Source organism: Scyliorhinus canicula, unplaced genomic scaffold (genome assembly GCF_902713615.1).
Source record: "Scyliorhinus canicula unplaced genomic scaffold, sScyCan1.1, whole genome shotgun sequence".
Taxonomy (NCBI): Eukaryota; Metazoa; Chordata; class Chondrichthyes; order Carcharhiniformes; family Scyliorhinidae; genus Scyliorhinus; species Scyliorhinus canicula.
In genome coordinates this window covers 893,720-918,505 of record NW_024055751.1, presented here as the reverse complement: position 1 = coordinate 918,505, position 24,786 = coordinate 893,720, and the positions used below count along the sequence as shown (strand labels likewise).

At 47.4% G+C, this 24,786-nt stretch overlaps 7 non-coding genes across 7 annotated transcripts; 2 read left to right on the top strand and 5 right to left on the bottom strand.

Annotated features, from left to right (window-relative positions):
• Positions 1 to 295: 295 nt before the first annotated feature.
• On the bottom strand, positions 296 to 369 carry trnan-guu. Its single transcript has one exon. It is a non-coding gene; the product is annotated as a tRNA-Asn (tRNA).
• Positions 370 to 2,076: 1,707 nt separating this feature from the next.
• Positions 2,077 to 2,149, bottom strand: trnav-cac. Its single transcript has one exon. It is a non-coding gene; the product is annotated as a tRNA-Val (tRNA).
• An 8,207-nt stretch (positions 2,150 to 10,356) lies between these two features.
• trnav-uac lies at positions 10,357 to 10,429 on the bottom strand. The gene has a single exon. It is a non-coding gene; the product is annotated as a tRNA-Val (tRNA).
• A 1,232-nt stretch (positions 10,430 to 11,661) lies between these two features.
• trnap-ugg lies at positions 11,662 to 11,751 on the top strand. Its single transcript is given in 2 exon segments — positions 11,662 to 11,697; positions 11,716 to 11,751. It is a non-coding gene; the product is annotated as a tRNA-Pro (tRNA).
• Positions 11,752 to 12,801: 1,050 nt separating this feature from the next.
• trnav-uac lies at positions 12,802 to 12,875 on the bottom strand. The gene has a single exon. It is a non-coding gene; the product is annotated as a tRNA-Val (tRNA).
• A 1,238-nt stretch (positions 12,876 to 14,113) lies between these two features.
• trnap-cgg lies at positions 14,114 to 14,203 on the top strand. Its single transcript is given in 2 exon segments — positions 14,114 to 14,149; positions 14,168 to 14,203. It is a non-coding gene; the product is annotated as a tRNA-Pro (tRNA).
• Positions 14,204 to 15,251: 1,048 nt separating this feature from the next.
• trnav-cac lies at positions 15,252 to 15,324 on the bottom strand. The gene has a single exon. It is a non-coding gene; the product is annotated as a tRNA-Val (tRNA).
• Between the last annotated feature and the right edge of the window lie 9,462 nt (positions 15,325 to 24,786).

Here is a 24,786-nt window from a genome sequence, read left to right as displayed (position 1 = left end):
GCTATTCCCCAGCTCGGCGCCATGAAGGCTATTGCAGCGATAGAGGCAACTCCATGCCGCAGCCGGTGCACGGTACGTGTTATCAGAACAGGAAAATCGCTTATTGTCACGAGTCGGCTTCAAATGAAGTTCCTCTGAAAATCCCCTAGTCGTCACATTCCATCGCCTGTTCGGGGAGGCTGTTACGGGAATCGAACCGTGCTGCTGGCCTGCTTGGTCTGCTTTCAAAGCCAGCGATTTAGCCCTGTCCGAAACAGCCCCAAAAAAAATATCATCCAGGAATGGAACAACAAATCGTCTCTGGGTGGGATCGAACCACCAACCTTTCAGTTAACAGCCGAACGCGCTAACCGATTGCGCCACGGAGACGACAACAGGATTACAACTCTGTGCATTTCAACAGTGACGGCCATTTCTCTGATTGCCAGGGACTGAATGAGAATGCTGGTAATATTGGTCCCCTGAGGCCTCTTGTTCTTTGTGTCCGGGCGGTAGTTTTTGATCAATAGGCCATGTGATAGCTCCTCCAGACATATCTTTTGTTTCTTTGTTTCTTCCATTAAGCTAACAGAGAGCTGGCACAGACACGGCGGCCAGAATGGCCTCATACTGTGGTGTCATTATTCTCTGATTTGATGCCATCCTAACTCTGTGGCCAGGGTCCCAAGGCCTCTTCTTATTTATTCTCTCCTGACTTTCCCCCCATTAGAGCCCTTTCCTGTTGTTCTGTTTCCTCCCTCCGGTAATTCACTTGGTTAAGACGTACCACATTTCTAACCTGTCCCGGTTTTAATGAAAGGTGACGGTGAAAGACGAACTTTGTTGTCCTGTCGACAAATGCCGCCTGACTCCCTGAGATGGTGCAGTACTTTTGGCGTTCTCCGCAGCTGTTAGATTAATTTTCGATGGCAATGACAGTATGCTTTGTCTCTTTTTGCGGGGCTCGTTGGTCTAGGGGTATGATTCTCGCTTTGGGTGTGTCGCTGTCGGAATTTGCGGCTTCAAATCCCGGACGAGCCCTTCGATGAGGGTTTCCGTTGGTCGAACCGCATGTTTTCTTCATTTCTTTGCGGCGCAGACGGCGGGATTCATTCACATTGTGTTTGCTTTGAGAAGCTGAGCTCAAACTGCATGGAACCAATACGTTCCCGAGAAGTTTGTCGATGTGTGGGCATTCACATTTCTATTGACTAATTCTGGTGGACTCAGACAGCTCTTTGTCCCTTTCATTTTATCAGTTCAACAACTTCAGACTGTGAACTCTCACTTCCCCCTCCACCACATGTTTTTTCCATCAACTTGTCATCCCTTCCATTGATATGTTTTACCCTCAGCATTGCCCACCTTCCCCCAGCCCATACCATCCTACTTCAGCAATCTGATCCCTGTTTGTAATTGTTCTCTGACGCACTGCTTACGTTTCTTCTGCCATTAACACATTCTGACCGCTTGATGCAACATCAGCACCTTTCATAGCCTTGATTAGCCTCATTTACATTCCCTTTTTCTTTCTGCCCGAGACACTTTCGTCATTTCCCACCTATTGCTAGCCCTCTATCGAGACCCAATACAGCACTCCACCACCCCCACCCCCACCCCCACCCACAATCGTCTGAATCCCCAATTCCAGTTCTCCAGCTTTGACAAAGAGTCCACTTGACTGGAAACGACAGCTGCCATTTCGCTCCCCAGAGGCTGTCAGACCTGCTGAGATTATCCAGTATTTTCAGTTTTTGTTTCCGTTTGAAGCATCCGCAGTAAGTTGAATTTGTCGCACATTTAGACATGTTTGAGATGGTGATTAAATATGTTCATTTGTAAATCGCTGAAATTCTGTTGTGGATGAACTCGCTGCTAATATCCGAGGTGTGCCAAGATATGAAAATTCTTCACCTCTCATTGCCTGCCGAAAATTCAGTGCTTCGGCCTTAATGTTCAATTCAGTTTAGTGGCTCATGTGAGACGAAATCTCATAGTCCTGGAACACACGAGATTCCGGCAACATTCAGGAAACAGAATTATTTTGTGCTCAAGAATTGTGCAGACATTTCTCACACGAAATGCTAAATGTTCGATATTTTCTGCCCGGTTTCGAACCGGGGACCTTTCGCGTGTGAGGCAAATGTGATAACCACTACACTACAGAAACCGCTGGCAACCAATGGACGTGCGGAATGTACAACCTCACTGTGTTGCTGCAGATGCTGATGGTCTGTTTGAGAGTCCAGGTCCCTTGTTGCAAGCGACAGCTGTTTCTTAAATTAACAGATGTCTCAACATATAAAGCCGTGAGATGTAGAAAGTATATCGAAATTAACATAAGTTATATTTTGCTGAATGTCGGTCTTAAATTTGTGCTCTTTGGTCTCGAGTTCTGGTTCTCGTTTAAGGATTTTCAAGCAATGCCTATGGGAGTGGTCGTGGGTTTAAATCCAGGACAGGCTCTTTACACCAGGTCAGGGATTACGAATTGTTTGCGATGCTGACGGCGGGGTTGATTTACATTGGCCCACTCTGCAAACGATTTGTCAGGACTCGGAATGTTTACGTCGTTTCTCTCCCCACAGATGATGCTAGAGAGAGAGAGAGAGACAGTGTCTGAGCTGGAGTGCGTTTGGATAAAATTGATGCTCCAGATCTGTGTTAACCACAGGGACGTGACCCATCTAATCCACAGAGCCAAAGTGGAGAATTGAACTGACTGGAGAGCTGGATCTTAACGCTGACATCCCGGACCTCGGCGTCGTGAAATGTTCCAAAGAAGCTCAACAGCCACTCGAGGAGCAGCAGCGCATCTTTCCACTGGGCTCAATACAGCTTTCACACTCAGTGTGTGTTCAGCAGTTTCACACTGTAAACGCTGCACCCATTTTTTGTGTCCTTACATCGCAGATTTGGGTTTCTATCTTGTTTCCACTTGTTCGGTGTGTCCGGGCGATAGTTGTTGATCAATCTGCCATCGATAGCTCCTCCAGACATATCTTTGTTTCATTGTTTCTTCCATTGCGCTAACAGAGAGCTGGCACAGACACGGCGGCCGGAATGGCCTCATACTGTGGTGTCATTATTCTCTGATTCGATGCTAACTCTGTGGCCAGGGTCCCAAGGCCTCTTCTCATTTAATCTCTCCTGACTTGCCCTCCATTAGAGCCCTTTCCTGTTGTTCTGTTTCCTCCCTCCGGTAATTCACTTGGTTAAGACGTACCACATTTCTAACCTGTCCCGGTTTTAATGAAAGGTGATGGTGAAAGACGAACTGTGTTGTCCTGTCGACGAATGCCGCCTGACAACCTGAGATGTTGCAGTAATTTTGGCGTTCTCCGCAGACGTTAGATTGATTTTCGATGGCAATGACAGTATGGTTTGGCTCTTTTGGCGGGGCTCGTTGGTCGAGGGGTATGATTCTCGCTTTGGACCAGCTTGGGCGAACGAGTCAACACGCGAAGCAGCGGGAAGAATGTATCGCCGCATCCAAAAGGGCTGGACGGGCGGGCAACCTCTCCCCTGGGGTTAGAGGGGGGCGTGAATTGGAAGGAAGCCATTGCAGAGGTGGTGAGGGAGCAGCTGCAGGCAATCAAGGCAGAGTTAAAAGCAGACACAGAGGCCGCAGCACAGGCAGCAATGGCCAGGGCCATGTCAGGGGTGCAGCAGGCTCTGACCAGAATGGAGGAGAAAGTGGATGCCCAAGGGAAGATACTGGAAGCCCAAGGGAAGATACTGGAAGCCCACGGGGCAACCATTAAAGAGCTGGAGAAGGCAGCGACTGACGTGAGCGACCGGGTCATGTCCCTGGAGAGGGAAATGGCGAAACTGAGTGCAACACAGGGGAGCCTGAAGGGCAGGGTAGACGACCAGGAGATCAACTCGAGAAGGCAAAACATTAAGATAGTGGGCCTGCCAGAGGGGATAGAGGGTAGAAATCCCACAACATTCGTGGCTGCGATGCTGGGCTCCTTAGTGGGGCGGGAAACTTTTCCCACCCCACCGGAAATGGACAGAGCTCATCGGTCACTGCGCCCGAAGCCCAAGGAAGGGGAAAAACCGAGAGCAGTTATAGCCAGACTGCACCGGTACCGGGATAGGGAGACAATCCTGCGCTGGGCCAAGGAGAATAGAGCCTGCAATTGGGACGGGCACGCCATCAGAATCTACGAGGATTTTGGAGCGGACATAGCTAAGAGACGGGCGGAGTTCAACAGAGCGAAAGCAGCTCTCTATAAGAACAAAGTACGTTTTGGTATGCTGTACCCAGCAAAACTCTGGGTCACATACCAACACAAGGAATATTTCTTTACAGCCCCTGCCGAGGCGAATAGATTCGTTGAGGAGCACGGGCTGGAAAAACGCCATGGGAAGTAGGGACGAGGGGCCCATGGCAAGGAGATACGTCATGCCGACGGGGGGGTGGGGAGGGGCGAGGCAAAGCCAGCCCCCTCCCCCCTGGCAGGAGCACCCAGGAAAAACAACCCAATGCCCAAGGGCCCGCTCCAGGTGGGAGGCCAGGCCCCGGCACGAGGGAACGGGAGTACTGGAGAGGGGAGAGGGGAAGGGGGACAGCAACCTCCGAGCGGGGAGCCACCGTGCTAGCAGGAAAGCTAGCGAAGGGGGCGCGCAACAGAGCAGGGCCGCAGCGCACCCCCAACAGGGGGGAAGGCGCCAGGCAGGGGAGGGGGGGGATCACCCATCAAAGGTGGGAGAGCAAATGGGGACAGGAATGGGGGAGAGAGGGGCAATGGAGGGGTACACAGGGGTATCCCCGAAAGGGATAGAGCGGGGGGGGGGGGCACTCGGGGGGCGAGAAACCAGGGAGGGGAAATGCAGGGACGAAGGGACAAAAGAGGCCAGAAAGGGAATAGGGCCACAAAGTGCCACAGACAAGGGCTCGAAACAGGGAACTGCTGCAAACACCCACCCAGTACGGTCTGTGGGTGAAGGGGCCCCCCGGAGTGCAGGGGGCTACCCGCGTGGCGGACACACAGTGGACGGCCATGGCGGGTGTCCCCGGGACAAGGGGGAACCCCGGAGCGCAGGGACCCGACCGCATGGGGAGAGCAGTGATAGTGGACATCCTGGACGGCCCCCTAACAAAGGGAAACCCCAGAGGGCAGGGGCGCGTCCACCGGACAAATATGGTTAACCCCACAGGAGCAAGGGGGCAGAAGCCCCCCACCAGAATAGTCACCTGGAACGTAAGGGGACTTAATGGCCCAGTGAAGAGATCTAGAGTCCTCACCCACCTTAGAAACATGAGGGCCGACATAGTCTTCCTCCAAGAGACGCACTTGAGGGAGCAGGACCAACTGCGGGTAAGAAAGGGCTGGGTGGGACAAACCTATCATTCCTGTTATGGGGCAAGGGCCAGGGGGGTGGCGATCCTGATTGGCAAGAGGACAATGTTTAGGGCGACAAAGACGGTTACGGACCCAGGGGGACGGTATGTCATGGTCAGCGGGGCCCTGGATGGGGCGCCGGTAGTCCTAGTTAACGTGTATGCGCCCAACTGGGACGACACGAGCTTCATCCAAAAGACCATGGCAGAAATCCCGGACATAGCGACGCACCGACTAATCATGGGGGGGGACTTCAACTGTGTACAGGACCCAACGACGGACAGATCAAACCCCAGAACGGGGAAAACCTCAAACATGGCAAGGGAACTCAGTCACTATATGGAGCAGATGGGAGCAGTAGACCCCTGGAGATTCGCCCACCCGGGGGAGAAAGAATTCTCTTTCTTCTCCCCAGTACACAACGTGTACACCAGAATTGACTTCTTTGTGGTGGGGAAAACGGTGCTTCCAGAGATAGACAAGGTGGAATACTCCGCAATTGTGATATCAGACCACGCCCCACACTACATGGATGTGCGACTAGAGACGGGAAGGGCCCAGCGCCCCAAATGGAGGTTGGACGGTGCCTTACTAGCTGACAAGGCCTTCAGCGAAAGGATAGCGCGGGCCATAGCGGAGTACACTGAGATCAACCAAAACGGGGAGGTCTCACCCTCCACGTTCTGGGAAGCGCTTAAGGCCGTACTAAGAGGGGAAATCATAGCCTACAAAGCGCAAAGAGATAGGGAGGAAAGGGTGGCTAGGCAGAAGCTGGTCGACTCCATACTGGAGGTAGACCATAAATACTCCGAGGCCCCGACCGTAGAACTCCTGGCGGAGAGGAAAGAATTACAAAGGAACTTTGACCTGCTCTCCACCAGGAAAGCAGTACACCAACTCCGCCAGGCACGCGGGGCCCTATACGAACACGGAGACAAAGCCAGCCGCCTGTTGGCCCACCAGCTGAGAAAGCAGGCAGCCAGCAGAGAAATTGCGCAAATCAGAGATACCAGAGGCACGTTGGAAACAGAACCAGAGAGGATTAACAAAACCTTCAAGGCCTTCTACCAAGAGCTGTACACCTCAGAGCCCCCAACGGGGAAGGCTGGGATGAACCGGTTTCTTGACGGACTGGACATACCAGTTGTGGGAGAGGGCAGAAAACGGGATCTGGAAGCACCACTAGCACTGGGAGAGATCATGGAGAGCATTAGCTCCATGCAGGCGGGGAAGGCGCCGGGACCGGACGGATTCCCGGCGGACTTCTACAAAAAATTTGCGACAGCGCTGGCCCCGCACCTGCGGGAGATGTTCACAGACTCGCTAGCTAGGGGCACATTGCCACCCACGTTAGCACAGGCCTCAATCTCGCTGATACCTAAGAAAGACAAAGACCCAACGGAATGTGGGTCATACAGACCCATATCTCTGCTGAATGCAGACGCCAAAATACTGGCCAAAATCCTAGCCAAGAGGCTAGAAGACTGTGTACCTGAGGTGGTCACAGAGGACCAGACGGGCTTTGTCAAAGGTAGACAGCTTACCGCGAACATCAGGCGCCTGCTGAACGTGATAATGACCCCCTCCGGGGAGAGAACACAAGAGGTGATCGTCTCCCTGGACGCAGAAAAGGCCTTCGACAGAGTCGAGTGGAAATACCTCATAGAGGTACTGGAGCGGTTCGGGCTTGGAACAGGGTTCACCGCTTGGGTAAAGCTCCTGTACAACGCACCCATGGCGAGTGTACAGACCAACAATACCAACTCCCAATACTTCCAGCTGCACAGGGGCACCAGACAAGGATGCCCACTGTCCCCGCTGCTGTTCGCACTAGCAATTGAACCGCTAGCAATCGCGCTCAGGGCAGCAAAAAATTGGAGGGGGATCCGAAGGGGAGGTAGAGAGCACAGAGTCTCACTCTATGCGGATGATCTGCTCCTCTATATCTCGGACCCACAAAGCAGCATGGACGGAATCATCGCGCTCCTGAAAGAGTTTGGAGCCTTCTCGGGCTACAAACTCAACATGAGCAAAAGTGAGATCTTCCCAGTACCCCCGCAAGGGGGGGGGGGGGGCAGCACTAAAGGGGCTGCCGTTCAATCAAGCCCGACATAAATTCCGCTACCTGGGGATCCAAATAGCCCATGACTGGAAAGGGATCCACAAATGGAACCTCACCAGCCTGACGGAGGAAGTTAAAAAGGACCTGCAAAGATGGAACACACTCCCGCTCTCCCTCGCGGGGAGAGTTCAGACGATCAAAATGAACGTACTGCCCAGGTTCCTCTTCCTGTTTAGATCCATTCCGATCTACATCCCCAAGGCCTTTTTCAAAGCGCTGGACAAACTCATCATGGCGTTCGTATGGGGGGGTAAAAATGCTAGGATCCCAAAGAAGGTCTTACAAAAAACAAAAACCAGGGGAGGGCTAGCCCTCCCGAATCTACAATTCTACCACTGGGCAGCAACAGCCGAGCGAGTAAGGGGATGGATCCAGGAGCCAGAGGCTGAGTGGGTGCGTGCGGAGGAGGCCTCCTGCATGGGAACCTCCCTCCGGGCCCTCGCCACGGCAGCACTCCCATCCCCACCCAAAAAACACTCCAGCAGCCCAGTGGTGACAGCCACCCTCCAATCCTGGAACCAACTGCGGCAGCAACTTGGCCTGACCAAAATGTCGAACAGGGCTCCCATCTGCAACAACCATAGGTTCACACCAGCACTGACTGACGCCACCTTCAAAAGGTGGAGGCAGGACGGGGGGACACTGACAGTCAGGGACCTATACACGGACGACAGGATCGCAACACTGGACGAACTGACAGAGAAGTTTCAGCTAGCTGGGGGGAACGAGCTACGGTACCTGCAGCTCAAAAACTTCCTACGAAAGGAGACAAGGACGTACCCACAACCGCCACGACAGACACTACTGGAAGACCTACTGGACGCAAGTATCCTAGAGAAAGGGAACTGTAGTGACATGTATGACCGACTGGTAGATAGGGACGACACCGTACTGGACGCAACAAGAAGGAAATGGGAGGACGACCTGGGGATGGAGATAGGGTGGGGACTCTGGAGCGAAGCACTGCATAGGGTCAACTCCACCTCCACGTGCGCAAGGCTCAGCCTGACGCAACTAAAAGTGGTACATAGAGCCCACTTAACAAGAACCCGTATGAGTAGGTTCTTCCCGGAGGTGGAAGACAGATGTGAACGGTGCCAAAGAGGCCCGGCCAACCACGCCCACATGTTCTGGTCCTGCCCCAGACTCGTGGAGTACTGGACAGCCTTCTTCGAGGTAATGTCCAAAGTGGTGGGAGTGAGGGTGGAGCCATGCCCGATAGTGGCGGTCTTCGGGGTTTCAGAACAGCCAGATCTATTCCTGGGGAGGAGGGCGGATGCCCTTGCCTTTGCCTCCCTGATCGCCCGCCGTAGAATCCTGTTTGGCTGGCGGTCAGCAGCACCGCCCAGAGCTGCGGACTGGCTGTCCGACCTCTCGGAATCTCTCCAAATGGAGAAAATCAAATTTGCCATCCGAGGGTCGGACGACGGCTTCCACAGAACGTGGGAGCCATTCATGCAACTGTTCCGGGACCTATTTGTGGCCAATGTACAAGAGGAAGAATAGTCGGGGGAAGGTAGCGGGAGGGGCTACAGGTTCGGTACGGGGGTTCGATGGCTAGCTAAGGCCCAAAACCAAACTAAATAAACATGTTGGGGGGGGGGGGGGGGCGGGCGCAGTTACTACTACGAAGATGCTTACCTGTAAATATGTATGTTAATTTTTGCGTGTTTGTTTGTTGTGTTTTTTTTTTTTTTTTTTTTGTTCTTTTTCTCTCCTAACAATTTGTAATTTGTTTAATATAAAATATGAAAACTGAATAAAAACATTTATAAAAAAAAAATGATTCTCGCTTTGGGTGTTTCGCTGTTGGAATTTGCGAGAGGTCCCGGGTTCAAATCCCGGACGAGCCCTTCGATGAAGTTTTCCGTTGGTCAAACCGCATGTTTTCTTCATTTCTTTGCGGCGGAGACAGCGGGATTCATTCACGTTGTGTTTGCTTTGAGAAGCTGAGCTCAAACTGCATGGAACCAATCTGTTCCCGAGAAGCTTGTCTATGTGTGGGCATTCACATTTCTATTGACTAATTCTGGTGGACTCAGACAGCTCTTTGTCCCTTTCATTTTATCAGTTCAACAACTTCAGACTGTGAACTCTCACTTCCCCCTCCACCACATGATTTTTCCATCAACTTATCATCCCTTCCATTGATATGTTTTACCCTCAGCATTGCCCACTGCCACCCAGCCCATACCATCCTACTTCAGCAATCTGATCCCTGTTTGTAATTGTTCTCTGACGCACTGCTTACCTTTGTTCTGCCATTAACACATTCTGACCGCTTGATGCGCCATCAGCACCTTTCATAGCCTTGATTAGCCTCATTTACATTCCCTCTTTCTTTCTGCCCGAGACAGTTTTCGTCATTTCCCACCTATTGCAAGCCCTCTATCGAGGCCCAATACAACACTCCACCACCCCCACCCCCCACCCACAATCGTCTGAATCTCCAGTGCCAGTTCTCCAGCTTTGACAAAGAGTCCAGTTGACTGGAAACGACAGCTGCCATTTCGCTCCCCAGAGGCTGTCAGACCTGCTGAGATTATCCAGTATCTTCTGTTTTTGTTTCTGTTTGAAGCATCCGCAGTAAGTTGCATTTGTCACACATTTAGTCATGTTTGAGATGGTGATAAAATATGTTCATTTGTAAATCGCTGAAATTCTGTTGTGGATGAACTCGCTGCTAATATCCGAGCTGTGCCAAGATATGAAAATTCTTCACCTCTCATTGCCTGCCGAAAATTCATTCCTTAGGCCTTAATGTTCAATTCAGTGTAGTGGCTCATGTGAGACGAAACTTCATAGTCCTGGAACACACGAGATTCCGGCAACATTCAGGAAACAGAATTATTTTGTGCCCAATAATTGTGCAAACTTTTCTCACACGAAATGCTAAATGTTCGATGTTTCTGCCCGGTTTCGAACCGGGGACCTTTCGCGTGTAAGGCGAATGTGATAACCACTACACTACAGAAACCGCTGGCAAGCAAAGGACGTGCGGAATGTACAACCTCACTGTGTTGCTGCAGATTCTGATGGTCTGTTTGAGAGGCCAGGTCCCTTGTTGCAAGCGACAGCTGTTTCTTAAATTAACAGATGTCTCAACATATAAAGCCGTGAGATGTAGAAATTATATCGAAATTAACATAAGTTATATTTTGCTGAATGTCGGTCTCAAATTTGTGCTCTTTGGTCTCGAGGTCTGGTTCTCGTTTAAGGATGTTCAAGCAATGCCTATGGGAGTGGTCGTGGGTTTAAATCCAGGACAGGCTCTTTCCTCCAGGTCAGGGATTACGAATTGTTTGCGATGCTGACGGCAGGGTTGATTTACATTGGCCCACTCTGAAAATGATTTCTCAGGACTCGGAATGTTTACGTCGTTTCTCTCCCCACAGATGATGCTCGAGAGAGAGAGAGAGACAGTGTCTGAGCTGGAGTGCGTTTGGATAAAATTGATGCTCCAGATCTGTGTTAACCACAGGGACGTGACCCATCTAATCCACAGAGCCAAAGTGGAGAATTAAACTGACTGGAGAGCTGGGTCTTAACGCTGACCTCCCGGACCTCGGCGTCGTGAAATGTTCCAAAGAAGCTCAACAGCCTCTCGAGGAACAGCAGCGCATCTTTCCACTGGGCTCAATACAGCTTTCACACTCAGTGTGTGTTCAGCAGTTTCACACTGTAAATGCTGCACCCATTTTGTGTGTCCTTCCATCGCAGATTTGGGATTCAATCTTGTTTCCACTTGTTCTTTGTGTCCGGGCGGTAGTTGTTGATCAATATGCCATCGATAGCTCCTCCAGACATATCTTTTGTTTCTTTGTTTCTTCCATTGCGCTAACAGAGAGCTGGCACAGACACGGCGGCCGGAATGGCCTCATACTGTGGTGTCATTATTCTCTGATTCGATGCTAACTCTGTGGCCAGGGTCCCAAGGCCTCTTCTCATTTAATCTCTCCTGACTTGCCCCTCATTAGAGCCCTTTCCTGTTGTTCTGTTTCCTCCCTCCGGTAATTCACTTGGTTAAGACGTACCACATTTCTAACCTGTCCCGGTTTTAATGAAAGGTGATGGTGAAAGACGAACTGTGCTGTCCTGTCGACGAATGCCGCCTGAGTCACCTGAGATGTTGCAGTACTTTTGGCGTTCTCCGCAGATGTTAGATTGATTTTCGATGGCAATGACAGTATGCTTTGACTATTTTTGCGGGGCTCGTTGGTCTAGGGGTATGATTCTCGCTTTGGGTGTGTCGCTGTCGGAATTTGCGAGAGGTCCCGGGTTCAAATCTCGGACGAGCCCTTCGATGACGTTTTCCGTTGGTCAAACCGCATGTTTTCTTCATTTCTTTGCGGCGCAGGCGGCGGGATTCATTCACATTGTGTTTGCTTTGAGAAGCTGAGCTCAAACTGCATGGAACTAATACGTTCCCGAGAAGTTTGTCAATGTGTGGGCATTCACATTTCTATTGACTAATTCTGGTGGACTCAGACAGCTCTTTGTCCCTTTCATTTGATCAGTTCAACAACTTCAGACTGTGAACTCTCACTTCCCCCTCCACCACATGTTTTTTCCATCAACTTATCATCCCTTCCATTGATATGTTTTACCCTCAGCATTGCCCCCCTCCCCCCAGCCCAGACCATCCTACTTCAGCAATCTGATCCCTGTTTGTAATTGTTCTCTGACGCACTGCTTACCTTTGTTCTGCCATTAACACATTCTGACCGCTTGATGCGCCATCAGCACCTTTCATAGCCTTGATTAGCCTCATTTACATTCCCTTTTTCTTTCTGCCCGAGACATTTTCGTCATTTCCCACCTATTGCTAGCCCTCTATCGAGGCCCAATACAGCACTCCACCACCCCCACCCACCACCCACAATCGTCTGAATCTCCAATTCCAGTTCTCCAGCTTTGACAAAGTGTCCACTTGACTGGAAACGACAGCTGCCATTTCGCTCCCCAGAGGCTGTCAGACCTGCTGAGATTGTCCAGTATTTTCTGTTTTTGTTTCCGTTTGAAGCATCCGCAGTAAGTTGCATTTGTCACACATTTAGGCATGTTTGAGATGGTGATTAAATATGTTCATTTGTCAATCGGTGAAACTCTGTTGTGGATGAACGAGCTGCTAATATCCGAGGTGTGCCAAGATATGAAAATTCTTCACCTCTCATTGCCTGCCGAAAATTCAGTGCTTGGGCCTTAATGTTCAATTCAGTTTAGTGGCTCATGTGAGACGAAATTTCATAGTCCTGGAACACACGAGATTCCGGCAACATTCAGGAAACAGAATTATGTTATGCCCAATAATTGTGCAAACTTTTCTCACACGAAATGCTAAATGTTCGATGTTTCATGACCGGTTTCGAACCGGGTACCTTTCGCGTGTAAGGCGAACGTGATAACCACTACACTACAGAAACCGCTGGCAAGCAAAGGACGTGCGGAATGTACAACCTCACTGTGTTGCTGCAGATTCTGATGGTCTGTTTGAGAGGCCAGGTCCCTTGTTGCAAGCGACAGCTGTTTCTTAAATTAACAGATGTCTCAACATATAAAGCCGTGAGATGTAGAAATTATATCGAAATTAACATAAATTATATTTTGCTGAATGTCGGTCTCAAATTTGTGCTCTTTGGTCTCGAGGTCTGGTTCTCGTTTAAGGATTTTCAAGCAATGCCTATGGGAGTGGTCGTGGGTTTAAATCCAGGACAGGCTCTTTCCTCCAGGTCAGGGATTACGAATTGTTTGCGATGCTGACGGCAGGGTTGATTTACATTGGCCCACTCTGAAAATGATTTCTCAGGACTCGGAATGTTTACGTCGTTTCTCTCCCCACAGATGATGCTCGAGAGAGAGAGAGAGAGACAGTGTCTGAGCTGGAGTGCGTTTGGATAAAATTGATGCTCCAGATCTGTGTTAACCACAGGGACGTGACCCATCTAATCCACAGAGCCAAAGTGGAGAATTAAACTGACTGGAGAGCTGGGTCTTAACGCTGACCTCCCGGACCTCGGCGTCGTGAAATGTTCCAAAGAAGCTCAACAGCCTCTCGAGGAACAGCAGCGCATCTTTCCACTGGGCTCAATACAGCTTTCACACTCAGTGTGTATTCAGTAGTTTCACACTGTAAATGCTGCACCCATTTTGTGTGTCGTTCCATCGCAGATTTGGATTTCAATCTTGTTTCCACTTGTTCTTTGTGTCCGGGCGGTAGTTGTTGATCAATCTGCCATCGATAGCTCCTCCAGACATATATTTTGTTTCATTGTTTCTTCCATTGCGCTGACAGAGAGCTGGCACAGACACGGCGGTCGGAATGGCCTCATACTGTGGTGTCATTATTCTCTGATTTGATGCTAACCTAACTCTGTGGCCAGGGTCCCAAGGCGTCTTCTCATTTAATCTCTCCTGACTTGCCCCCTATTAGATCCCTTTCCTGTTGTTCTGTTTCCTCCCTCCGGGAGTTCACTTGGTTAAGACGTACCACATTTCTAACCTGTCCCGGTTTTAATGAAAGGTGACGGTGAAAGACGAACTTTGCTGTCCTGTCGACAAATGCCGCCTGAGTCCCTGAGATGTTGCAGTACTTTTGGCGTTCTCCGCAGATGTTAGATTGATTTTCGATGGCAATGACAGTATGCTTTGACTATTTTTGCGGGGCTCGTTGGTCTAGGGGTATGATTCTCGCTTCGGGTGTGTCGCTGTCGGAATTTGCGAGAGGTCCCGGGTTCAAATCCCGCACGAGCCCTTCGATGAGTGTTTCCGTTGGTCAAACCGCATGATTTCTTTGCGGCGTAGTCGGCGGGATTCATTCACATTGTGTTTGCTTTGAGAAGCTGAGCTCAAACTGCAGGGAACCAATACGTTCCCGAGAAGTTTGTCTATGTGTGGGCATTCACATTTCTATTGACTAATTCTGGTGGACTCAGACAGCTCTTTGTCCCCTTCATTTTATCAGTTCAACAACTTCAGACTGTGAACTCTCACTTCCCCCTTCACCACATGTTTTTTCCATCAACTTATCATCCCTTCCATTGATATGTTTTACCCTCAGCATCGCCCACCTACCCCCAGCCCATACCATCCTACTTCAGCAATCTGATCCCTGTTTGTAATTGTTCTCTGACACACTGCTTACCTTTGTTCTGCCATTAACACATTCTGACCGCTCGATGCGCCATCAGCACCTTTCATAGCCTTGATTAGCCTCATTTACATTCCCTTTTCCTTTCTGCCCGAGACATTTTCGTCAATTCCCACCTATTGCTAGCCCTCTATCGAGGCCCAATACAGCACTCCACCACCCCCACCCCCACCCCCCACCCACAATCGTCTGAATCTCCAATTCCAGTTCTCCAGCTTTGACAAAGAGTCCACTTGACTGGAAACGGCAGCTGCCATTTCGCTCCCCAGAGGCTGTCAGACCTGCTGAGATTATCCAGTATTTTCTGTGTTTGTTTCCGTTTGAAGCATCCGCAGTAAGTTGCATTTGTCATACATTTAGACATGTTTGAGATGGTGATTAAATATGTTCATTTGTAACTCGCTGAAACTCTGTTGTGGATGAACTCGCTGCTAATATCCGAGGTGTGCCAAGATATGAAAATTCTTCACCTCTCATTGCCTGCCGAAAATTCAGTGCTTGGGCCTTAATGTTCAATTCAGTTTAGTGGCTCATGTGAGACGAAATTTCATAGTCCTGGAACACACGAGATTCCGGCAACATTCAGGAAACAGAATTATTCTGTGCCCAATAATTGTGCAAACTTTTCTCACACGAAATGCTGAATGTTCGATGTTTCTGCCCGGTTTCGAACCGGGGACCTTTCGCGTGTGAGACGAATGTGATAACCACTATACTACAGAAACCGCTGGCAATCATTGGACGTGCGGAATGTACAACCTCACTGTGTTGCTGCAGATTCTGATGGTCTGTTTGAGAGGCCAGTTCCCTTGTTGCAAGCGACAGCTGTTTCTTAAATTAACAGATGTCTCAACATATAAAGCCGTGAGATGTAGAAGTTATATCGAAATTAACATAAGTTATATTTTGCTGTATGTCGGTCTCAAATTTGTGCTCTTTGGTCTCGAGGTCTGGTTCTCGTTTAAGGATGTTCAATCAATGCCTATGGGAGTGGTCTTGGGTTTAAATCCAGGACAGGCTCTTTCCTCCAGGTCAGGGATTACGAATTGTTTGCTATGCTGACGGCAGGGTTGATTTACATTGGCCCACTCTGAAAAAGATTTCTCAGGACTCGGAATGTTTACGAAGTTTCTCTGCCCACAGATGATGCTCGAGAGAGACAGTGTCTGAGCTGGAGTGCGTTTGGATAAAATTGATGCTCCAGATCTGTGTTAACCACAGGGGCGTGACCCATCTGATCCACAGCGCCAAAGTGGAGAATTGAAATGACTGAGGAGCTGGATCTTAACTCTGACCTCCCGGACCTCGGCGTCGTGAAATGTTCCAAAGATGCTCAACAGACACTCGAGGAACAGCAGCGCATCTTTCCACTGGGCTCAATACAGCTTTCACACTCAGTGTGTGTTCAGCAGTTTCACACTGTAAATGCTGCACCCATTTTGTGTGTCCTTACATCGCAGATTTGGGTTTCAATCTTGTTTCCACTTGTTCTTTGTGTCCGGGCGGTAGTTGTTGATCAATCTGCCATCGATAGCTCCTCCAGACATATCTTTTGTTTCTTCGTTTCTTGCATTGCGCTAACAGAGAGCTGGCACAGACACGGCGGCCGGAATGGCCTCATACTGTGTAGTAATTATTCTCTGATTTGATGCTAACCTAACTCTGTGGCCAGGGTCCCAAGGCCTCTTCTCATTTAATCTCTCCTGACTTGCCTTCCCACGTCGAGATTCATTCACATTGGGTTTGGTTTGAGAAGGTGAGCTCAAACTGCATGGAACCAATACGTTCCCGAGAAGTTTGTCTATGGGTGGGCATTCACAATTCTATTGACTAATTCTGGTGGACCTAGACAGCTCTTTGTTCCTTTCATTTTATCAGTTCAACAACTTCAGACTGTGAACTCTCACTTCCCCCTCCACCACATGTTTTTTCCATCAACTTATCATTCCTTCCATTGATATGTTTTACTCTCAGCATTGCTCACCTCCCCCCAGCCCATACCATCCTACTTGATCAATCAGATCCCTGTTTGTAATGGTTATCTGACGCACTGCTTACCTTTGTTCTGCCATTAACACATTCTGACCGCTTGATGCGCCATCAGCACCTTTCTTAGCCTTGATTAGCCTCATTTACATTCCCTTTTTCTTTCTGTCCGAGACATTTTCGTCATTTCCCACCTATTGCTAGCCCTCTATCGAGGCCCAATACAGCACTCCACCAGCCCCACCCCCACCCCCCACACACAATCGTCTGAATCTCCAGTTCCAGTTCTGCAGCTTTGACAAAGAGTCCACTCGACTGGCAACGACAGCTGCCATTTCGCTCCCCAGACAGCGTGTAGGTTCGTTATTTACCGAGGTCTCTGGATAGTATATCCTTATTTAGAGTGGTCCCTGGCTAGTATATCATTATTTCCAGTGGTCCCTGGGTAAAATGTCATTCTTTACACTGGCCCCTGTATAGTACATCATTATTTACATCGGTCCCAGCGTGTAATTTCATTATTTACAGTGGTCCCTGGGTAGTATATCATTATTTACAGTGGTCTTTGTGTAGTATATCATTATTTACAGTGGTCCCTGGGTAGTATATCATTATTTACAGTGGTCTTTGTGTAGTATATCATTAGTTACAGTGGTCCCTGGGTAGTGTATCATTATTGACAGTTGTCCCTGACTACTATTCTATTATTTTAGTGGTCCCTGGGCAGTATATCGTTATTTGCAGTGGTCCCTTTGTAGATTATCATAATTTACAGTGGTCCCTAGGTAGGATATCATTATTTACCGTGTCCCTGGTTACTATTCTATTATTTAAGTGGCCCCTGTGTAGTATATCATTATTTACAGTGGTCCCTGTGTAGTTTAGCATAATTTACAGTGGTCCCTGGGTAGGATATCATTATTTACAGTGGTCCCTGTGTAGTATATCATTATTTACAGTGGTCCCTGGCTACTATTCTACGATATTAGTTGTCCCAGGGCAGTATGCCATTATCTACAGCAGCTCAGTTGTAGTACATCATTATTTGCAACGGTCCGAGCGTGTGATTTCATTATTTACAGGTGGCCCTGGATACTATATCATTATTTACAATGGTTCCTTGGTAGTATATCATTATTTACAATGGACCGTGGGTAGCATGTCATTATTTACAGTGGTCCCTGGGCAGTATATCATTATGTACCGTCGTTCCCGTTTGGTATAAAACATTATTTACAGTTGTCCCTGGGTACTATATCTTTATATATTGTGGTCTCTGGGAAGTATTCATTTTTTTCAGAGGTCCCTTTGCAGTACATAATTATTTACAACGGCTCCAGAGTGGAATTTCACTGTTCACAATTGTTCCTGGCCAGTATATCATTATTTACAGTGGTCCCTGGATAGTATATCATTATTTACAGTGGTCCATGGATTGTGTATCATTATATACAGTGGTCCCTGGGCAGTATATCATTATATACAGTGGTCCCGTGTCATATATCATGATTTAATTTCGTTTAATTTCGTTTGATTTAGTTATTTGCTGGGGCCCTAGATAGGATATTTTATTTACAGTCGTCACTGTGTAGTACATCAATATATACAGTGGCCCAGCGTGTAGGTTCGTTATTTACAGAGGTCTCTGGATAGTATATCATTATTTAGAGTGGTCCCTGGCCAGTATATCATTATTTCCAGTGGTCCCTGGTAAAATGTCATTCTTTACACTGGCCCCTGTATAGTACATCATTATTTACAACGGTCCCAGCGTGTAATTTCATTATTTATAGTGGTCCCTGGGTAGTATATCATTATTTACAGTGGTCCCTGTGTAGTATATCATTAGTTACAGTGGTCCCTGGGTAGTGTATCATTATTTACATTGGTCCCTGACTACTATTCTATTATTTCAGTGGTCCCTGGGCAGTATATCATTATTTACAGTGGTCCCTGGGTAGGATATCATTATTTACAGTGTCCCTGGCTACTATTCTATTATTTAAGTGGCCCCTGGGCAGTATATCATTATTTACTCTGGTCCTTGGGTAGTATATCATTATTTACAGTGGTCCCTGGGTAGGATATCATTATTGACAGTGGTCCCTGTGTAGTATATCATTATTTATAGTGGTCCCTGGGTAGTTTATCATAATTTACACTGGTCCCTGGGTAGGATATCATTATTTACAGTGGTCCCTGTGCAGTATATCATTATTTACAGTGGTCCCTGGGTAGTGTATCATTATTTACAGTGGTCCCTGGCTACTATTCTACTATATCAGTTGTCCCAGGGCAGTATGCCATTATTTACAGCGGCCCAGTTGTAGTACATCATTATTTGCAACGGTCCGAGCGTGTGAGTTCGTTATTTACAGTGGTCCTGGATATTACATCATTATTTCTAGTGGTCCCTGGGTAGTATATCATTATTTACAGAGGTCCCTGGGTAGTATATCATTATTTACAGAGGTTCCTGGGTAGTATATCATTATTTGCCGTGGTATCTTGGCAATATATCATTATTCACAGTTGTCCTGTGAAGGTCATCATTATCTACCAAGGTCCTAGGGTGGAATTTCATTATTAACAGTGCTCCCTGGAAACTATATTATCATTTTTCCCACAGTCCAAAGATGTGCGGGTTAGGTGGATTGGCCATGCTAAATTGCCCGTAGTGTAAGGTTAATGGGGGGATTGTTGGGTTACGGGTATACGGGTTGCGTGGGTTTAAGTAGGGTGATCATGGCTCGGCACAACATCGAGGGCCGAAGGGCCTGTTCTGTGCTGTACTGTTCTATGTTCTATGTTCTATTTACAGTGGTCACTGGGTGATACATCTTTATTTACAGTGTTGCCTGTGTAGTATGCCATTATTTACAGTGGCCCTCGGTAGTATATCATTAGTACAGTGGTCCTTGGGTAGAATATCATTATTTACTGTGGTCCATGGTCAGTACGTCATTATTTGTAGTGCGTCGCACATCACTATTTACAGCGGTTCCTCTTTAACCTGTGATTATTCCTCCCTCTGGATCTGTAATGACTTGATTACCTGCAAATGCTCGCATTCCAAGCATTGTCCGGCATCTCTGACTTTGTCTATATAAATGTTTCTGGAACATACCTCGCCATTCACCTGAGGAAGGAGCTGCGCTCCGAAAGCTCGTGTTTGAAACAAACGTCTTGGACTTTAACCTGGTTTTGTAAGACTTCTTACTGTGCTCACCACAGTCCAACGACCGTCATCTCCACATCACAATATGATAGAGTTTACCCTGCAGTTTGAGAGGGAGAAGCTGGAGTCAGGTGTAACTTTAGCTGACTCATCACTTCACAGCATCAACTTAATTGTAAGTTCCAATCTATCTGACCCTGGGCGCTGCCTGTGCTTTTCATATAGAAAACATCTCTGTTCCACCCAATAAAAACCGACGCACATTTCATAATCAGAGGGAAGTCTATCTTTTTTGAGGTTGCATTACAATTATTGTTAAAAGCAGCTGTGCCACGTGTTTGCTTTCTGGCCTCTCACTGGGGAAAGACAAGTTCGATTCCAGCTCTGCACAATAACTGACCTATCACACTGTCAATTATTCACAACTTCAATGGTGGAACACTGCATGAAGGATATTTACTTTATCCAGTATCTGATTTTATAATTTATGATCAAGTTTGTTGACTCAGCAAATTTATTAATCCGTACTGTGTTTTCCACATGATACCCAGTTCCCCCTATCTCCAAGCACACTCCCTCACACTCTATCTCTCCCTTTCATTCTCTCCCTCTCTCACATATTCTCCCTCCTCACACTCTCTCACTCGCTCACACTCTCCCTCTCTCTCACACACACTTTCTCCCTTCTCTCACACTCTCTCCCTCCTTCCCTCTCTCGCACTATCACACCCTCCATATCTCACACTCCCTCCCTCTCTCCTTCTTTCCCTCTCTCGCACTCTCTCTCCCTTTCGCACTCTCTCTCTTGTGCTCTCTCCCTCTCTCACACTCTCTCCTTCTGACATGTTCTCTACCTCACTCACCCTCCCTCTTTCACCCTGTCTCTCCCTGCATGCCTCGCTCCCTCACACACTCTTTCCCTCTCTCACACGTTCTCTCACACTCTTTACTTCTCTCCAACTTTCTCTCACATTCTTTCCCTCTCCCACTCCCCCAGTCACTCTCTCCTTTACTTATGTCTGATATTATGTCAGTATTTTATACACCATCCTTCTCACACAATCTGCCTCCACCATCCTTCTCACACAATCTGCCTCCATCATCCACTCACCCACTCGGCTCCATTCTCTGCTTCCCTTTCTCGCAGACAATCTACCTCCTTCTCTCGTTTTATTCTTTATTTCTCCCACCCTCTTTCTCTCCCATTCTATCTCCTCCCACCCTCTTTCTCTCTCACCCTGTGTTCTTGCAGCACATCGCACAGACCAGTTCTCTCTTCCTCCACATCTCACCCCGCCAGTTTAAGTGAATGAAATTAATGAAAATCGCTTATTGTCACAAGCAGGCTTCCGTGAAGTAACTGTGAAAAGCCACTACTCGCCACATTCCGACACCTGTTCAGGGAGGCTGGTTCGGGAATCGAACCGTGCTGCTGGCCTGTCTTGGTCTGCTTTAAAAGCCGGCGATTTAGCACTGTGTGCTAAACCAGCCCCTAATGAAATGAAAATCGCTTATTGTCACAAGTAGGCTTCAATGAAGTTACTGTGAAAAGTCCCTAGTCGCCACATTCCGGCGCCTGTCCGGGGAGGCTGGTACGGGAATGGAACCGTGCTGGTGGCCTGCTTTCAAAGCCAGCAATTTAGCCCAGTGAGCTAAACCAGCAGTCTGGCCAGTCTGTGTATCAGATGTTTGGCCGGTATCAGTTAGAGACGGGGTATTAGTTTTCATAGCTGTATATGTTTTAATGCTGCTCTCTGAGGTGTTGAGTTTCAATGTGCTGCAGCCTCTGAGTTTTCTGAGGTTCCAATGGTTCTAAAGATTTTCTTAGTTTGAGGGTCTGAATTAGATTTAGATATGGGATCACATACTTTGCGCTTAAAACAGTTCCAGATTTTGGAGACATTGAAATTTGCTACTTAGGCTCAGACAGAACGTACTGAAATCAAATCAAGGAATGGTCACAGATAGAGGCAGCTACACCCCAGAGGGCAGTGGACCCACCCACAGAAACACACTGACAATTGGAACTGAATCACTGAATGGTCACAGTTACAGAGGCAGCTACATCCCAGAGTGCAGTGGACCCACCCAGAGAAACACACTGACAATTGCAACTGAATCACTGAATGGTCACAGATAGAGGCAGCTACAACCCAGAGTGCAGTGGAACCACCCAGAGAAACACACTGACAATTGGAACTGAATCACTGAATGGTCACAGATAGAGGCAGCTACATCCCAGAGGGCAGTGGAACCACCCAGAGAAACACACTGACAATTGGAACTGAATCACTGAATGGTCAGAGTTACAGAGGCAGCTACACCCCAGAGTGCAGTGGAACCACCCAGAGAAAAACACTAACAATTGGAACTGAATCAATGAATGGTCACAGTGGTGTGAGGGTTATCACTGTAACAATCTGAGATCTAGAGATGGGACTCATGTTGTCTGAGTGGACAGCATCCTTTCTGTTAATGTTAGCTGACCAATGTGATCAACACAGTTCAGTGTTTGGAAAGTGGTCACTCACTCAAAAGAGAATATTTTATTTCACTGAACACAATATCGTAATCTGTTTGTTCATATATTTCTAAAAATAACGTGTACGATTTCACAACCTCAATATCCCTGATGTGGTCCCCCAGGGTATAAATTAAATGCTTTGGGAACATATAACCTCGGAGTTTCAGACACAGAGACTGACACCAGCACGAAAGGACACATCACTTCATACTGAAAATGCATAATCCAATTTATACTGCTGAGAAAATATTCTACCGAATCGTTGCTATCGTTGGTGTTCCTGGTAAGTGACTATCACCATTGAACTTGTGTAAATCTGTGTGTGAGCGGCTCTCTGATTTGAAACTCTGAGTGAAAATGTTTAATCCTGATCTCGTGCTCACTGTGATACAGACACCTGATCAACGATATCATTGTCAAATGTCTTTAAACATGTCAATGGTTTGAATCCCTTCCATCAACTCACAATAAACCTCTGTTTGTTACTCACTGGATCTCTGACCGGTGAAGTTATTATATTGAGTGGGATCTTGTATAATGTTAGATTGGATCTCAGTGAAGGCAATTTCTCTGAAGGGAGGTTGAGGAGGAGAAAGAATTAAAGCACACTGCGTGTGGGTCACTAACCAGAGTGGAATATCTGACAGCGGTGAACAAGGATTACTGGAAGTATCTCAGTGTAGGATTGTACTGAGTGTGGGTCTCTCACCAGAGTGGAATATCTGATCTAATTATCTCTCTATTACTGGGGCTATCTGTCCATGTGGAATTGTATTGTGTGTGGGTCAGTAACTGGATTGACATTAGTTGGTTCTATTTTGAAATGATGTATTTTATTGGTGAGTTGTCGCTCCATTCTGTGGAGTTCTCTCTGTGAGTTTTAACTTTGGAATAGGTTGAAAACAGGAAGAGTTTGAAAATGAAATGAAAATGAAAATCGCTTATTGTCACGAGTAGGCTTCAATGAAGTTACTGTGAAAAGCCCCTAGTCGCCACATCCCGGCGCCTGTCCGGGGGGCTGGTACGGGAATCGAACCGCGCTGCTGGCCTGCTTGGTCTGCTTTAAAAGCCAGCGATTTAGCCCAGTGAGCTAAACCAGCCCCATGTGAACTAAACCAGCTCATGTTTGGCTGGGTTTTGAAGATGTTTGATATTTATTGCATGAAGTGAAATGTCCCTATCACTGTTTTCTATTAACCTACTCCAACACGAACAAACATCACCACACTTCAATATTTCATAAAACCCACAACAGCGCAGTATTCCAATAGGTTTTGTGATATTTTCTCATTTCTATTCATTCTGAAATGAACTCACATGTTTGATCAATTGTTATGGGTGTTTTTAAACTGTGTTTCTGCTGCACACGATTTGTGAATCTATTCACCTGAACCCAGAAACCCCTCCAGTCCATTCACACACTTGTTTTCCAAGGAGTGATTGCGGGACTTATTGTTCTGATCAAAATGCAGCAGCAGACACTGATCTGTCGGGAAATTAATTTCCCATTGAAATACCCACTTTGCAAATTCATAATTACTGATAATGTGTTCTTGTAATTAGTTGTATTCTTCCTCTGTATTCACTATCACTCTCAATTTGATTTTGTCTGTAAATTGTTCAATTATCGTTCTGCTTCCAGATTCCATAAGCATGATGGGAATGGTGAAGGAGAGTGATCCCAGTGCTGATCCTTGTGGAACACCACTTCCACCTTCCACCAATCAGCCTAAATCCCTTTAACACCTCTCCCTGTTTTGTGTGTGTGTCGCCAGCATGTGTCCATTCTGCTGCTGTGTCCCCTAACTCCACTGGCTCTGAGATTACTCATCAGTCTTTTATGTTGGATCTTACTGATGGCCTTTAGAAACTCAAATTGTTTAACATCTATTATACTACTCAGATCTATTATTTCTGATAGTTATTGCAATAATTGGATGAAATGTGTCAGGAATAATGTTGACTTTGGAATATGTGCCGACTATTTAGTAGACTCTGTGTTACTGGATTTCTTTAACTCATACTTCTAATTCCATTTTTCCTACTGTTGACATTGTGACTGGAAGATTTTATTATATTCTGTTGTAAATTCAAGAATAACAGAGACCGACTTCTGCTTTTCAATTCTTTGGTAATTATTCTGATGGTGATCACTGAATAGATAATATTGTCTCTGCTGTTTCTCACTGTCTATTTTATGAAAATTTGGTGCTGAAATCCATCTGCCTCCAGTAATCTCCCTCTACCCGGACCCCACCCTCTCACCTCCTATCATGTCTTGATCTTTTCATTGAGATCTGTCAGTGCGACATCGACCGTCTCAATGTCTCTGTGCCTCTCACCAACTGTATCCTGACTCACTCTAAACTTGCTCCAATCCTCTCTCTAATATCCCTGACCTGGTGATCTGAGCTGCCCACAAGGGCGGTGCCATTATTGTCTGGTGTACTGACTTCTTCCTCACAGAGACTGACCGTCAACTCTCAGGCCCATCCTGCT